Genomic DNA, 16,713 nt, shown 5'->3' with positions numbered 1-16,713 from the left:
AAAAATTCCCATTGAAAATGAATGGGAAAATTTTTGGACGTCCATGGACGTCAATGGTATCAACTTACATAAGCGTCAATGGAATCCAAGTACATTGGCATCAATAGAATGAACAAACATGAAGAAATGCCATTGGGATTTAATGGGAAGTTTGGACGTCCATGAACGTCAATGGCATCACCCTCCATAAGCGGCAATGCAATCGGGGACATTAGGGGGACACGTCCTAATGATATCTAGTCATTTTCTGTTGATTTGGGGAAAAAAAAAAATTTCCCATTGAAAATGAATGGGAAAAATTTTGGACGTCCATGGACGTCAATGGTATCAACTTACATAAGCGTCAATGGAATCCAAGTACATTGGCATCAATAGAATGAACAAACATGAAGAAACGCCATTGGAAATTAATGGGAAGTTTGGACGTCCGTGGACGTCAATGGCATCACCCTCCATAAGCAGCAATGCAATCGGGGACATTTGGGGGACACATCCTATTGATATCTAGTCATTTTCTGTTGATTTGGGAAAAAAAAAAAAATTCCCATTGAAAATGAATGGGAAAATTTTTGGACGTCCATGGACGTTAATGGTATCAACTTACATAAGCGTCAATAGAATCCAAGTACATTGGCATCAATAGAACGAACAAACATGAAGAAATGACATAGGAAATGAATGGGAAGTTTGGACGTCCATGGACGTCAATGGCATCACCCTCCATAAGCGGCAATGCAATCGGGGACATTTGGGGGACACGTCCTATTGACATGTAGTCATTTTCTTTAGATTTTGGGAAAAAAAAAAAAAATCCTATTGAAAATGAATGGGAAAAATTTTGGACGTCCATGGACGTCAATGGCAGCACCCCCCATAAGCGTCAATGGAGTTGGGGACGTTTGGGGTATACGTCCTATTAATATCTGGTCATTTTCTCTTGATTTGGGGAAATTTAGTTTTTTCCCCATTGAAAATGAATGGGAAAAATTTTGGACGTCCATGGACGTCAATGGCAGCACCCCCTATAAGCCTCAATGGAGTTGGGGACGTTTGGGGGACACGTCCTCTTGATATCTGGTCATTTTCTGTTGATTTGGGGAAATGTAGTTTTTTCCCCATTTAAAATGAATGGGAAAAATTTTGGACGTCCATGGCCGTCAATGGCATCGACATCCATATAGTCAATTGAATCCAAGTACATTGGCATCAATAGATTCGACATGCATGGCCGTCAATGGCATCACTGCAATGTAAAAAAAAAAAAAAATCAATTGGAAATCCCATTGGAAGTGAACGGGAAATGTTCTCATTAGAAATGAATAGGAAAGTTTTTGGCAAGTTTCTGGGAAACCGTAAATTTGTTACAAATGCTGTATACAACTTTTATGCCCCTCACCATCACTGAATTTTTGATGCCCAAATTGTGTGATTTGGTCAAAAATTGAAGGACAAGATACAATTTGAAACTTTTCTTTGTTTCCCATTAAAAATGAATGGGCCAGTTTTTGGCAATTTGCCGGGAAACCGTACATTTTATCAAAAAAAATTTCTCGGTATTTTTTATTCCCCTCGCCATCCCGGAATTTTTGACGCCCATCTTGTGTGTTTTCGTCAAAAATTGACGGACTAGTAACAGTTTGAAAGTTGTCTTTTTTTCCCATTAAAAATGAATGGGCAGGTTTTAGGCAAATTTCCGGGGAACCGTATATTTTTTCCAAATTGTGTTAATAACCTTTATTCCCCTCCCCATCCTGGATTTTTTGATGCCCAAATTGTGTGATTTGGTGAAAATTTGTAGGACTAGATACATTTTGAAATTTTATTTTTCTCATTAAAAATGAATGGGCAAGTTTTTGTCAAATTTCTGGGGAACCGTAAATTTTTTCCAAATTCTGTATACAATCTTTATGCCCCCCACCGTCCCGGAATTTTTGATGTCCAAATTATGTGATTTGGTCAAAAATTGTAGGACAAGTAGCGTTTTGAAAAAGTTTTAAAAAATCGGAAAATCGCCGTTTACGGGCGAACGGAAAATTTTTCGGGGTCGTTTGAAAAATTCCCATCGTCGCGCGAAAATTCCGGTCGTGTCGATACTTGAACGGTGCCGATCGGTGGCACGGTTTGGGCTGCGCGGCGCGCCGAAAAAACGCGGAGAAACCATTGCATAATAATAATAATAAAGTTGTAGAATAACATAACCTTGTTCTTTCCTTTGGAAAGACCAAGGTAATAATAAATAAAGATACAGATCTTAGCCCCACTCAGGTCTATCAATAGAATGGACCATAATGCCAGTCAATGGCACTAAACAAAGTAAAAGCCATTAGAAAAGATTGGGAGAATTGGACGTCCATGTCCGTCAATGGCAGCACCCTCCATAAACGTCAATGCAATCGGGGACATTTGGGGGACACGTCCTAATGATATGTAGTCATTTTTTGTTGATTTGGGGGGAAAAAAAAAAATTCCCATTGAAAATGAATGGGAAAAATTTTGGACGTCCATGGACGTCAATGGTATCAACTTACATAGGGGTCAATGTAATCCAAGTACATTGGCATCAATAGAATGAAAAAACATGATTAAAAGCCATTAGAAATGAATGGGAAATTTGGACGTCCATGGCCGTCAATGGCGGCACCCTTCATAACCGTCAATGTAATTGGGGAAGTTAGGGGGACACGTCCTATTGATATCTGGTCATTTACTGTTGATTTGGGGAATAAAAAAAAATTTCCATTGAAAATGAATGGGAAAAATTTTGGACGTCCATGGACGTCAATGGTATCAACTTACATAAGCGTCAATGGAATCCAAGTACATTGGCATCAATAGAATGTACAAACATGAAGAAATGCCATTGGAAATGAATGGGAAGTTTGGACGTCCCTGGACGTCAATGGCATCACCCTCCATAAGCGGCAATGCAATTGGGGACATTTGGGGGACACGTCCTATTGATATCTAGTCATTTTCTGTTGATTTGGGGAAAAAAAAAAATTTCCCATTGAAAATGAATGGGTAAAATTTTGGACGTCCATGGACGTCAATGGCAGCACCCCCCATAAGCGTCAATGGAGTTGGGGACGTTTGGGGTATACGTCCTATTGATATGTGGTCATTTTCTGTTGATTTGGAGAAATGTAGTTTTTTCCCCATTGAAAATGAATGGGAAAAATTTTGGACGTCCATGTAAGTCAATGGCGGCACCCTTCATAAGCGTCAATGGAATTGGGGAAGTTTGGGGGACACGTCCTATTGATATCTGGTCATTTTCTGTTGATTTGGGGTAATTTTGTTTTTTCCCCATTGAAAATGAATGGGAAAAATTTTGGACGTCCATGGCCGTCAATGGCATCGACATCCATATAATCAATTGAATCCAAGTACATTGGCATCAGTAGATTCGACATGCATGGCCGTCAATGGCATCAATGCAATGTAAATTCCATGGGAAATCCCATTGGAAGTGAATGGGACTTTTCCCATTCGAAATGAATGGGATAGTTTTTGGCAAATTTCCGAGGAAGCGTAATTTTTTTCCAAATTCTGTATACAACTTTTATGCCCCTCACCGTCCCGGAATTTTTGATGCCCAAATTATGTGATTTGGTCAAAAATTGTAGGACTAGATACATTTTGAAACTTTTTTTTTTTCACGGAAAATTGCCGTTTACGGACGAACGGAAAAATTTTCGGGGCCATTTGTAAAGTTTCCTGTGTCACGCGAAAATTCCGGTCGTGCCGATACTTGAACGGTGCCGATCGGTCTAACGGTTCGGGCTGTGAAGCGCGCGTTTTTTTTCCATTCAAAATGAATAGGAAAGTTTTTGGCAAATTTCCGGTGAACCGTAAATTTTTGCCAAATTCTGTATACAACTTTTATGCCCCTCACCGTCCCGGAATTTTTGATGCCCAAATTATGTGATTTGGTCAAAAATTGTAGGACTAGATACATTTTGAAACTTTTTTTATTTTTCGGAAAATTGCCGTTTACGGGCGAACGGAAAATTTTTCGTGGCGGTTTGAAAAATTCCCATCGTCACGCGAAAAATCCGGTCGTGCCGATACTTCAACGGTGCCGATCGGTGCTACGGTTTGGGCTGTGCGTTGGCTCAAAAAAACGCGAAGAATTATTGAATAATAATAATAACTAGAAACTGCAATTTCGGGAGAAATTACACACCTTGGTCTTTCCTCTGTGGAGATACAGATCTTAGCCCCACTCAGGTCTATCAATAGAATGGACCATAATGCCAGTCAATGGCACTAAACAAAGTAAAAGCCATGAGAAAAGATTGGGAGAATTGGACGTCCATGTCCGTCAATGGCAGCACCCTCCATAATTGTTAATGGAATCGGGGAAGTTTGGGGGACACGTTCTATTGATATCTAGTCATTTTCTGTTGATTTGGGAAAAAAAAAAAAATTTCCCATTGAAAATGAATGGGAAAAATTTTGGACGTCCATGGACGTCAATGGTATCAACTTACATAAGCGTCAATGGAATCCAAGTACATTGGCATCAATAAAATGAACAAACATGAAGAAATGCCATTGGAAATGAATGGGAAGTTTGGACGTCCATGAACGTCAATGGCATCACCCTCCATAAGCGGCAATGCAATCGGGGACATTTGGGGGACACGTCCTAATGATATCTAGTCATTTTCTGTTGATTTGGGAAAAAAAAAAAAATCCCATTGAAAATGAATGGGAAAAATTTTGGACGTCCATGGACGTCAATGGTATCAACTTACATAAGCGTCAATGGAATCCAAGTACATTGGCATCAATAGAATGAACAAACATGAAGAAATGCCTTTGGAAATGAATGGGAAGTTTGGACGTCCATGGACGTCAATGGCATCACCCCCCATAAGCGGCAATGCAATCGGGGACATTTGGGGGACACGTCCTAATGATATCTAGTCATTTTCTGTTGATTTGGGGAAAAAAAAAAATTTCCCATTGAAAATGAATGGGAAAAATTTTGGACGTCCATGGACGTCAATGGTATCAACTTACATAAGCGTCAATGGAATCCAAGTACATTGGCATCAATAGAATGAACAAACATGAAGAAATGCCATTGGAAATGAATGGGAAGTTTGGACGTCCCTGGACGTCAATGGCATCACCCTCCATAAGCAGCAATGCAATCGGGGACATTTGGGGGACAGGTCCTATTGATATCTAGTCATTTTCTGTTGATTTGGGGAAAAAAAAAAATTTCCCATTGAAAATGAATGGGTAAAATTTTGGACGTCCATGGACGTCAATGGCAGCACCCCCCATAAGCGTCAATGGAATTGGGGACGTTTGGGATATACGTCCTATTGATATCTGGTCATTTTCTGTTGATTTGGAGAAATGTAGTTTTTTCCCCATTGAAAATGAATGGGAAAAATTTTGGACGTCCATGGAAGTCAATGGCGGCACCCTTCATAAGCGTCAATGGAATTGGGGAAGTTTGGGGGACACGTCCTATTGATATCTGGTCATTTTCTGTTGATTTGGGGAAATTTTGTTTTTTCCCCATTGAAAATGAATGGGAAAAATTTTGGACGTCCATGGCCGTCAATGGCATCGACATTCATATAGTCAATTGAATCCAAGTACATTGGCATCAGTAGATTCGACATGCATGGCCGTCAATGGCATCAATGCAATGTAAATTCCATTGGAAATCCCATTGGAAGTGAATGGGACTTTTCCCATTCGAAATGAATGGGATAGTTTTTGGCAAATTTCCGAGGAAGCGTAATTTTTTTCCAAATTCTGTATACAACTTTTATGCCCCTCACCGTCCCGGAATTTTTGATGCCCAAATTATGTGATTTGGTCAAAAATTGTAGGACTAGATACATTTTGAAACTTTTTTTTTTTTCACGGAAAATTGCCGTTTACGGACGAACGGAAAAATTTTCGGGGCCATTTGTAAAGTTTCCTGTGTCACGCGAAAATTCCGGTCGTGCCGATACTTGAACGGTGCCGATCGGTCTAACGGTTCGGGCTGTGAAGCGCGCGTTTTTTTTCCATTCAAAATGAATAGGAAAGTTTTTGGCAAATTTCCGGGGAACCGTAAATTTTTGCCAAATTCTGTATACAACTTTTATGCCCCTCACCGTCCCGGAATTTTTGATGCCCAAATTATGTGATTTGGTCAAAAATTGTAGGACTAGATACATTTTGAAACTTTTTTTGTTTTTCGGAAAATTGCCGTTTACGGGCGAACGGAAAATTTTTCGTGGCGGTTTGAAAAATTCCCATCGTCACGCGAAAATTCCGGTCGTGCCGATACTTGAACTGTGCCGATCGGTGCTACGGTTTGGGCTGTGCGTTGGCTCAAAAAAACGCGGAGAATAAGATGAATAAATAATAAGTACAACTAGAAACTGCAATTTCGGGAGAAATTACACACCTTGGTCTTTCCTCTGTGGAGATACAAATCTTAGCCCCACTCAGGTCTATCAATAGAATGGACCATAATGCCAGTCATTGGCACTAAACAAAGTTAAAGCCATTAGAAAAGATTGGGAGAATTGGACGTCCATGTCCGTCAATGGCAGCACCCTCCATAATTGTTAATGGAATCGGGGAAGTTTGGGGGACACGTCCTATTGATATCTAGTCATTTTCTGTTGATTTGGGAAAAAAAAAAAAAATCTCATTGAAAATGAATGGGAAAAATTTTGGACGTCCATGGACGTCAATGGTATCAACTTACATAAGCGTCAATGGAATCCAAGTACATTGGCATCAATAAAATGAACAAACATGAAGAAATGCCATTGGAAATGAATGGGAAGTTTGGACGTCCATGAACGTCAATGGTATCACCCTCCATAAGCGGCAATGCAATCGGGGACATTTGGGGGACACGTCCTAATGATATCTAGTCATTTTCTGTTGATTTGGGAAAAAAAAAAAAATCCCATTGAAAATGAATGGGAAAATTTTTGGACGTCCATGGACGTCAATGGTATCAACTTACATAAGCGTCAATGGAATCCAAGTACATTGGCATCAATAGAATGAACAAACATGAAGAAATGCCATTGGAAATTAATGGGAAGTTTGGACGTCCCTGGACGTCAATGGCATCACCCTCCATAAGCAGCAATGCAATCGGGGACATTTGGGGGACACGTCCTAATGATATCTAGTCATTTTCTGTTGATTTGGGGAAAAAAAAAAATTTCCCATTGAAAATGAATGGGAAAAATTTTGGACGTCCATGGACGTCAATGGTATCAACTTACATAACCGTCAATGGAATCCAAGTACATTGGCATCAAAAGAATGAACAAACATGAAGAAATGCCATTGGAAATGAATGGGAAGTTTGGACGTCCCTGGACGTCAATGGCATCACCCTCCATAAGCAGCAATGCAATCGGGGACATTTGGGGGACAGGTCCTATTGATATCTAGTCATTTTCTGTTGATTTGGGGAAAAAAAAAAATTTCCCATTGAAAATGAATGGGTAAAATTTTGGACGTCCATGGACGTCAATGGCAGCACCCCCCATAAGCGTCAATGGAATTGGGGACGTTTGGGATATACGTCCTATTGATATCTGGTCATTTTCTGTTGATTTGGAGAAATGTAGTTTTTTCCCCATTGAAAATGAATGGGAAAAATTTTGGACGTCCATGTAAGTCAATGGCGGCACCCTTCATAAGCGTCAATGGAATTGGGGAAGTTTGGGGGACACGTCCTATTGATATCTGGTCATTTTCTGTTGATTTGGGGTAATTTTGTTTTTTCCCCATTGAAAATGAATGGGAAAAATTTTGGACGTCCATGGCAGTCAATGGCATCGACATCTATATAGTCAGTTGAATCCAAGTACATTGGCATCAGTAGATTCGACATGCATGGCCGTCAATGGCATCAATGCAATGTAAATTCCATTGGAAATCCCATTGGAAGTGAATGGGACTTTTCCCATTCGAAATGAATGGGATAGTTTTTGGCAAATTTCCGAGGAAGCGTAATTTTTTCCCAAATTCTGTATACAACTTTAATGCCCCTCACCGTCCCGGAATTTTTGATGCCCAAATTATTTGATTTGGTCAAAAATTGTAGGACTAGATACATTTTGAAACTTTTTTTTTTTTCACGGAAAATTGCCGTTTACGGACGAACGGAAAAATTTTCGGGGCCATTTGTAAAGTTTCCTGTGTCACGCAAAAATTCCGGTCGTGCCGATACTTGAACGGTGCCGATCGGTCTAACGGTTCGGGCTGTGAAGCGCGCGTTTTGTTTTCCATTCAAAATGAATAGGAAAGTTTTTGGCAAATTTCCGGGGAACCGTAAATTTTTGCCAAATTCTGTATACAACTTTTATGCCCCTCACCGTCCCGGAATTTTTGATACCCAAATTATGTGATTTGGTCAAAAATTGTAGGACTAGATACATTTTTAAACTTTTTTTTTTTTTCGGAAAATTGCCGTTTACGGGCGAACGGAAAATTTTTCGTGGCGTTTTGAAAAATTCCCATCGTCACGCGAAAATTCCGGTCATGCCGATACTTGAACGGTGCCGATCGGGGCTACGGTTTAGGCTGTGCGTTGGCTCAAAAAAACGCGGAGAATAAGATGAATAAATAATAAGTACAATAAAGTTGCACAATAACAATACCTTGTTCTTTCTTTCAGAAAGACCAAGGTAATAAAGTTGCACAATAACAATACCTTGTTCTTTCTTTCAGAAAGACCAAGGTAATAAAGTTGCACAACAACATAACCTTGTTCTTTCCTTCAGAAAGACCAAGGTAACTAGAAACTGCAATTTCGGGAGAAATTACACACCTTGGTCTTTCCTCTGTGGAGACACAGATCTTAGCCCCACTCAGGTCTATCAATAGAATGGATCATAATGCCAGTCATTGGCAAAAAACAAAGTAAAAGCCGTTAGAAATGAATGGGAGAATTGGACGTCCATGGACGTCAATGGCGGCACCTTTCATAATTGTTAATGGAATCGGGGAAGTTTGGGGGACACGTCCTAATGATATCTAGTCATTTTCTGTTGATTTGGGGGGAAAAAAAAAATTCCCATTGAAAATGAATGGGAAAAATTTTGGACGTCCATGGAAGTCAATGGTATCAACTTACATAAGCGTCAATGGAATCCAAGTACATTGGCATCAATAAAATGAACAAACATGAAGAAATGCCATTGGAAATGAATGGGAAGTTTAGACGTCCATGAACGTCAATGGCATCACCCTCCATAAGCGGCAATGCAATCGGGGACATTTGGGGGAAACGTCCTAATGATATCTAGTCATTTTCTGTTGATTTGGGAAAAAAAAAAAAAAATCCCATTGAAAATGAATGGGAAAAATTTTGGACGTCCATGGACGTCAATGGTATCAACTTACATAAGCGTCAATGGAATCCAAGTACATTGGCATCAATAAAATGAACAAACATGAAGAAATGGCTTTGGAAATGATTGGGAAGTTTGGACGTCCATGGACGTCAATGGCATCACCCCCCATAAGCGGTAATGCAATCAGGGACATTTGGGGGACACGTCCTAATGATATCTAGTCATTTTCTGTTGATTTGGGGAAAAAAAAAAAAATCCCATTGAAAATGAATGGGAAAAATTTTGGACGTCCATGGACGTCAATGGTATCAACTTACATAACCGTCAATGGAATCCAAGTACATTGGCATCAAAAGAATGAACAAACATGAAGAAATGCCATTGGAAATGAATGGGAAGTTTGGACGTCCCTGGACGTCAATGGCATCACCCTCCATAAGTAGCAATGCAATCGGGGACATTTGGGGGACAGGTCCTATTGATATCTAGTCATTTTCTGTTGATTTGGGGAAAAAAAAAAATTTCCCATTGAAAATGAATGGGAAAAATTTTGGACGTCCATGGACGTCAATGGTATCAACTTACATAAGCGTCAATGGAATCCAAGTACATTGGCATCAATAAAATGAACAAACATGAAGAAATGCCATTGGAAATGAATGGGAAGTTTAGACGTCCATGAACGTCAATGGCATCACCCTCCATAAGCGGCAATGCAATCGGGGACATTTGGGGGAAACGTCCTAATGATATCTAGTCATTTTCTGTTGATTTGGGAAAAAAAAAAAAAAATCCCATTGAAAATGAATGGGAAAAATTTTGGACGTCCATGGACGTCAATGGTATCAACTTACATAAGCGTCAATGGAATCCAAGTACATTGGCATCAATAAAATGAACAAACATGAAGAAATGGCTTTGGAAATGATTGGGAAGTTTGGACGTCCATGGACGTCAATGGCATCACCCCCCATAAGCGGTAATGCAATCGGGGACATTTGGGGGACACGTCCTAATGATATCTAGTCATTTTCTGTTGATTTGGGGAAAAAAAAAAAATTCCCATTGAAAATGAATGGGAAAAATTTTGGACGTCCATGGACGTCAATGGTATCAACTTACATAACCGTCAATGGAATCCAAGTACATTGGCATCAAAAGAATGAACAAACATGAAGAAATGCCATTGGAAATGAATGGGAAGTTTGGACGTCCCTGGACGTCAATGGCATCACCCTCCATAAGTAGCAATGCAATCGGGGACATTTGGGGGACAGGTCCTATTGATATCTAGTCATTTTCTGTTGATTTGGGGAAAAAAAAAAATTTCCCATTGAAAATGAATGGGAAAAATTTTGGACGTCCATGGACGTCAATGGTATCAACTTACATAAGCGTCAATGGAATCCAAGTACATTGGCATCAATAAAATGAACAAACATGAAGAAATGCCATTGGAAATGAATGGGAAGTTTAGACGTCCATGAACGTCAATGGCATCACCCTCCATAAGCGGCAATGCAATCGGGGACATTTGGGGGAAACGTCCTAATGATATCTAGTCATTTTCTGTTGATTTGGGAAAAAAAAAAAAAAATCCCATTGAAAATGAATGGGAAAAATTTTGGACGTCCATGGACGTCAATGGTATCAACTTACATAAGCGTCAATGGAATCCAAGTACATTGGCATCAATAAAATGAACAAACATGAAGAAATGGCTTTGGAAATGATTGGGAAGTTTGGACGTCCATGGACGTCAATGGCATCACCCCCCATAAGCGGTAATGCAATCGGGGACATTTGGGGGACACGTCCTAATGATATCTAGTCATTTTCTGTTGATTTGGGGAAAAAAAAAAAATTCCCATTGAAAATGAATGGGAAAAATTTTGGACGTCCATGGACGTCAATGGTATCAACTTACATAACCGTCAATGGAATCCAAGTACATTGGCATCAAAAGAATGAACAAACATGAAGAAATGCCATTGGAAATGAATGGGAAGTTTGGACGTCCCTGGACGTCAATGGCATCACCCTCCATAAGTAGCAATGCAATCGGGGACATTTGGGGGACAGGTCCTATTGATATCTAGTCATTTTCTGTTGATTTGGGGAAAAAAAAAAATTTCCCATTGAAAATGAATGGGAAAAATTTTGGACGTCCATGGACGTCAATGGTATCAACTTACATAAGCGTCAATGGAATCCAAGTACATTGGCATCAATAAAATGAACAAACATGAAGAAATGCCATTGGAAATGAATGGGAAGTTTAGACGTCCATGAACGTCAATGGCATCACCCTCCATAAGCGGCAATGCAATCGGGGACATTTGGGGGAAACGTCCTAATGATATCTAGTCATTTTCTGTTGATTTGGGAAAAAAAAAAAAAAATCCCATTGAAAATGAATGGGAAAAATTTTGGACGTCCATGGACGTCAATGGTATCAACTTACATAAGCGTCAATGGAATCCAAGTACATTGGCATCAATAAAATGAACAAACATGAAGAAATGGCTTTGGAAATGATTGGGAAGTTTGGACGTCCATGGACGTCAATGGCATCACCCCCCATAAGCGGTAATGCAATCGGGGACATTTGGGGGACACGTCCTAATGATATCTAGTCATTTTCTGTTGATTTGGGGAAAAAAAAAAAATTCCCATTGAAAATGAATGGGAAAAATTTTGGACGTCCATGGACGTCAATGGTATCAACTTACATAACCGTCAATGGAATCCAAGTACATTGGCATCAAAAGAATGAACAAACATGAAGAAATGCCATTGGAAATGAATGGGAAGTTTGGACGTCCCTGGACGTCAATGGCATCACCCTCCATAAGTAGCAATGCAATCGGGGACATTTGGGGGACAGGTCCTATTGATATCTAGTCATTTTCTGTTGATTTGGGGAAAAAAAAAAATTTCCCATTGAAAATGAATGGGTAAAATTTTGGACGTCCATGGACGTCAATGACAGCACCCCCCATAAGCGTCAATGGAATTGGGGACGTTTGGGATATACGTCCTATTGATATCTGGTCATTTTCTGTTGATTTGGAGAAATTTAGTTTTTTCCCCATTGAAAATGAATGGGAAAAATTTTGGACGTCCATGTAAGTCAATGGCGGCACCCTTCATAAGCGTCAATGGAATTGGGGAAGTTTGGGGGACACGTCCTATTGATATCTGGTCATTTTCTGTTGATTTGGGGTAATTTTGTTTTTTCCCCATTGAAAATGAATGGGAAAAATTTTGGACGTCCATGGCAGTCAATGGCATCGACATCTATATAGTCAGTTGAATCCAAGTACATTGGCATCAGTAGATTCGACATGCATGGCCGTCAATGGCATCAATGCAATGTAAATTCCATTGGAAATCCCATTGGAAGTGAATGGGACTTTTCCCATTCGAAATGAATGGGATAGTTTTTGGCAAATTTCCGAGGAAGCGTAATTTTTTTCCAAATTCTGTATACAACTTTTATGCCCCTCACCGTCCCGGAATTTTTGATGCCCAAATTATGTGATTTGGTCAAAAATTGTAGGACTAGATACATTTTGAAACTTTTTTTTTTTTCACGGAAAATTGCCGTTTACGGACGAACGGAAAAATTTTCGGGGCCATTTGTAAAGTTTCCTGTGTCACGCGAAAATTCCGGTCGTGCCGATACTTGAACGGTGCCGATCGGTCTAACGGTTCGGGCTGTGAAGCGCGCGTTTTTTTTCCATTCAAAATGAATAGGAAAGTTTTTGGCAAATTTCCGGGGAACCGTAAATTTTTGCCAAATTCTGTATACAACTTTTATGCCCCTCACCGTCCCGGAATTTTTGATGCCCAAATTATGTGATTTGGTCAAAAATTGTAGGACTAGATACATTTTTAAACTTTTTTTATTTTTCGGAAAATTGCCGTTTACGGGCGAACGGAAAATTTTTCGTGGCGGTTTGAAAAATTCCCATCGTCACACGAAAAATCCGGTCGTGCCGATACTTGAACGGTGCCGATCGGTGCTACGGTTTGGGCTGTGCGTTGGCTCAAAAAAACGCGGAGAATAAGATGAATAATAATAATAACTAGAAACTGCAATTTCGGGAGAAATTACACACCTTGGTCTTTCCTCTGTGGAGGTACAGATCTTAGCCCCACTCAGGTCTATCAATAGAATGGATCATAATGCCAGTCATTGGCACAAAACAAAGTAAAAGCCATTAGAAATGAATGGGAGAATTGGACGTCCATGGACGTCAATGGCGGCACCTTTCATAATTGTTAATGGAATCGGGGAAGTTTGGGGGACACGTCCTAATGATATCTAGTCATTTTCTGTTGATGTGGGAAAAAAAAAAAAAATTCCCATTGAAAATGAATGGGAAAATTTTTGGACGTCCATGGACGTCAATGGTATCAACTTACATAAGCGTCAATGGAATCCAAGTACATTGGCATCAATAAAATGAACAAACATGAAGAAATGCCATTGGAATTAATGGGAAGTTTGGACGTCCGTGGACGTCAATGGCATCACCCTCCATAAGCAGCAATGCAATCGGGCACATTTGGGGGAAACGTCCTATTGATATCTAGTCATTTTCTGTTGATTTGGGGGAAAAAAAAAAATTCCCATTGAAAATGAATGGGAAAAATTTTGGACGTCCATGGACGTCAATGGTATCAACTTACATAAGCGTCAATGGAATCCAAGTACATTGGCATCAAAAGAATGAACAAACATGAAGAAATGCCATTGGAAATTAATGGGAAGTTTAGACGTCCGTGGACGTCAATGGCATCACCCTCCATAAGCAGCAATGCAATCGGGGACATTTGGGGGACAGGTCCTATTGATATCTAGTCATTTTCTGTTGATTTGGGGAAAAAAAAAAAAATTCCCATTGAAAATGAATGGGTAAAATTTTGGACGTCCATGGACGTCAATGGTATCAACTTACATAAGCGTCAATGGAATCCAAGTACATTGGCATCAATAGAATGAACAAACATGAAGAAATGCCATTGGAATTTAATGGGAAGTTTGGACGTCCATGAACGTCAATGGCATCACCCTCCATAAGCGGCAATGCAATCGGGGACATTTGGGGGACACGTCCTAATGATATCTAGTCATTTTCTGTTGATTTGGGGAAAAAAAAAAAATTCCCATTGAAAATGAATGGGAAAAATTTTGGACGTCCATGGACGTCAATGGTATCAATTTACATAAGCGTCAATGGAATCCAAGTACATTGGCATCAATAGAATGAACAAACATGAAGAAATGCCATTGGGATTTAATGGGAAGTTTGGACGTCCCTGGATGTCAATGGCATCACCCTCCATAAGCAGCAATGCAATTGGGGACATTTGGGGGACACGTCCTATTGATATCTAGTCATTTTCTGTTGATTTGGGGAAAAAAAAAAATTTCCCATTGAAAATGAATGGGTAAAATTTTGGACGTCCATGGACGTCAATGGCAGCACCCCCCATAAGCGTCAATGGAGTTGGGGACGTTTGGGGTATACGTCCTATTGATATCTGGTCATTTTCTGTTGATTTGGAGAAATGTAGTTTTTTCCCCATTGAAAATGAATGGGAAAAATTTTGGACGTCCATGTAAGTCAATGGCGGCACTGTTCATAAGCGTCAATGGAATTGGGGAAGTTTGGGGGACACGTCCTATTGATATCTGGTCATTTTCTGTTGATTTGGGGTAATTTTGTTTTTTCCCCATTGAAAATGAATGGGAAAAATTTTGGACGTCCATGGCAGTCAATGGCATCGACATCCATATAATCAATTGAATCCAAGTACATTGGCATCAGTAGATTTGACATGCATGGCCGTCAATGGCATCAATGCAATGTAAATTCCATTGGAAATCCCATTGGAAGTGAATGGGACTTTTCCCATTCGAAATGAATGGGATAGTTTTTGGCAAATTTCCGAGGAAGCGTAATTTTTTTCCAAATTCTGTATACAACTTTTATGCCCCTCACCGTCCCGGAATTTTTGATGCCCAAATTATGTGATTTGGTCAAAAATTGTAGGACTAGATACATTTTGAAACTTTTTTTTTTTTCACGGAAAATTGCCGTTTACGGACGAATTGAAAAATTTTCGGGGCCATTTGTAAAGTTTCCTGTGTCACGCAAAAATTCCGGTCGTGCCGATACTTGAACGGTGCCGATCGGTCTAACGGTTCGGGCTGTGAAGCGCGCGTTTTTTTTCCATTCAAAATGAATAGGAAAGTTTTTGGCAAATTTCCGGGGAACCGTAAATTTTTGCCAAATTCTGTATACAACTTTTATGCCCCTCACCGTCCCGGAATTTTTGATGCCCAAATTATGTGATTTGGTCAAAAATTGTAGGACTAGATACATTTTGAAACTTTTTTTATTTTTCGGAAAATTGCCGTTTACGGGCGAACGGAAAATTTTTCGTGGCGGTTTGAAAAATTCCCATCGTCACGCGAAAAATCCGGTCGTGCCGATACTTCAACGGTGCCGATCGGTGCTACGGTTTGGGCTGTGCGTTGGCTCAAAAAAACGCGGAGAATTATTGAATAATAATAATAATAACTAGAAACTGCAATTTCGGGAGAAATTACACACCTTGGTCTTTCCTCTGTGGAGATACAGATCTTAGCCCCACTCAGGTCTATCAATAGAATGGATCATAATGCCAGTCATTGGCACAAAACAAAGTAAAAGCCATTAGAAATAAATGGGAGAATTGGACGTCCATGGACGTCAATGGCGGTACCTTTCATAATTTTTAATGGAATCGGGGAAGTTTGCGGGACACGTCCTAATGATATCTAGTCATTTTCTGTTGATTTGGGAAAAAAAAAAAATTCCCATTGAAAATGAATGGGAAAATTTTTGGACGTCCATGGACGTCAATGGTATCAACTTACATAAGCGTCAATGGAATCCAAGTACATTGGCATCAATAAAATGAACAAACATGAAGAAATGCCATTGGAAATGAATGGGAAGTTTGGACGTCCATGAACGTCAATGGCATCACCCTCCATAAGCGGCAATGCAATCGGGGACATTTGGGGGACACGTCCTAATGATATCTAGTCATTTTCTGTTGATTTGGGAAAAAAAAAAAAAAATCCCATTGAAAATGAATGGGAAAAATTTTGGACGTCCATGGACGTCAATGGTATCAACTTACATAAGCGTCAATGGAATCCAAGTACATTGGCATCAATAGAATGAACAAACATGAAGAAATGCCTTTGGAAATGAATGGGAAGTTTGGACGTCCATGGACGTCAATGGCATCACCCCCCATAAGCGGCAATGCAATCGGGGACATTTGGGGGACACGTCCTAAT

This window comes from Corythoichthys intestinalis, chromosome 19, assembly GCF_030265065.1.
Source record: "Corythoichthys intestinalis isolate RoL2023-P3 chromosome 19, ASM3026506v1, whole genome shotgun sequence".
Lineage (NCBI taxonomy): Eukaryota > Metazoa > Chordata > Actinopteri > Syngnathiformes > Syngnathidae > Corythoichthys > Corythoichthys intestinalis.
This window is presented reverse-complemented; position numbering follows the sequence as displayed.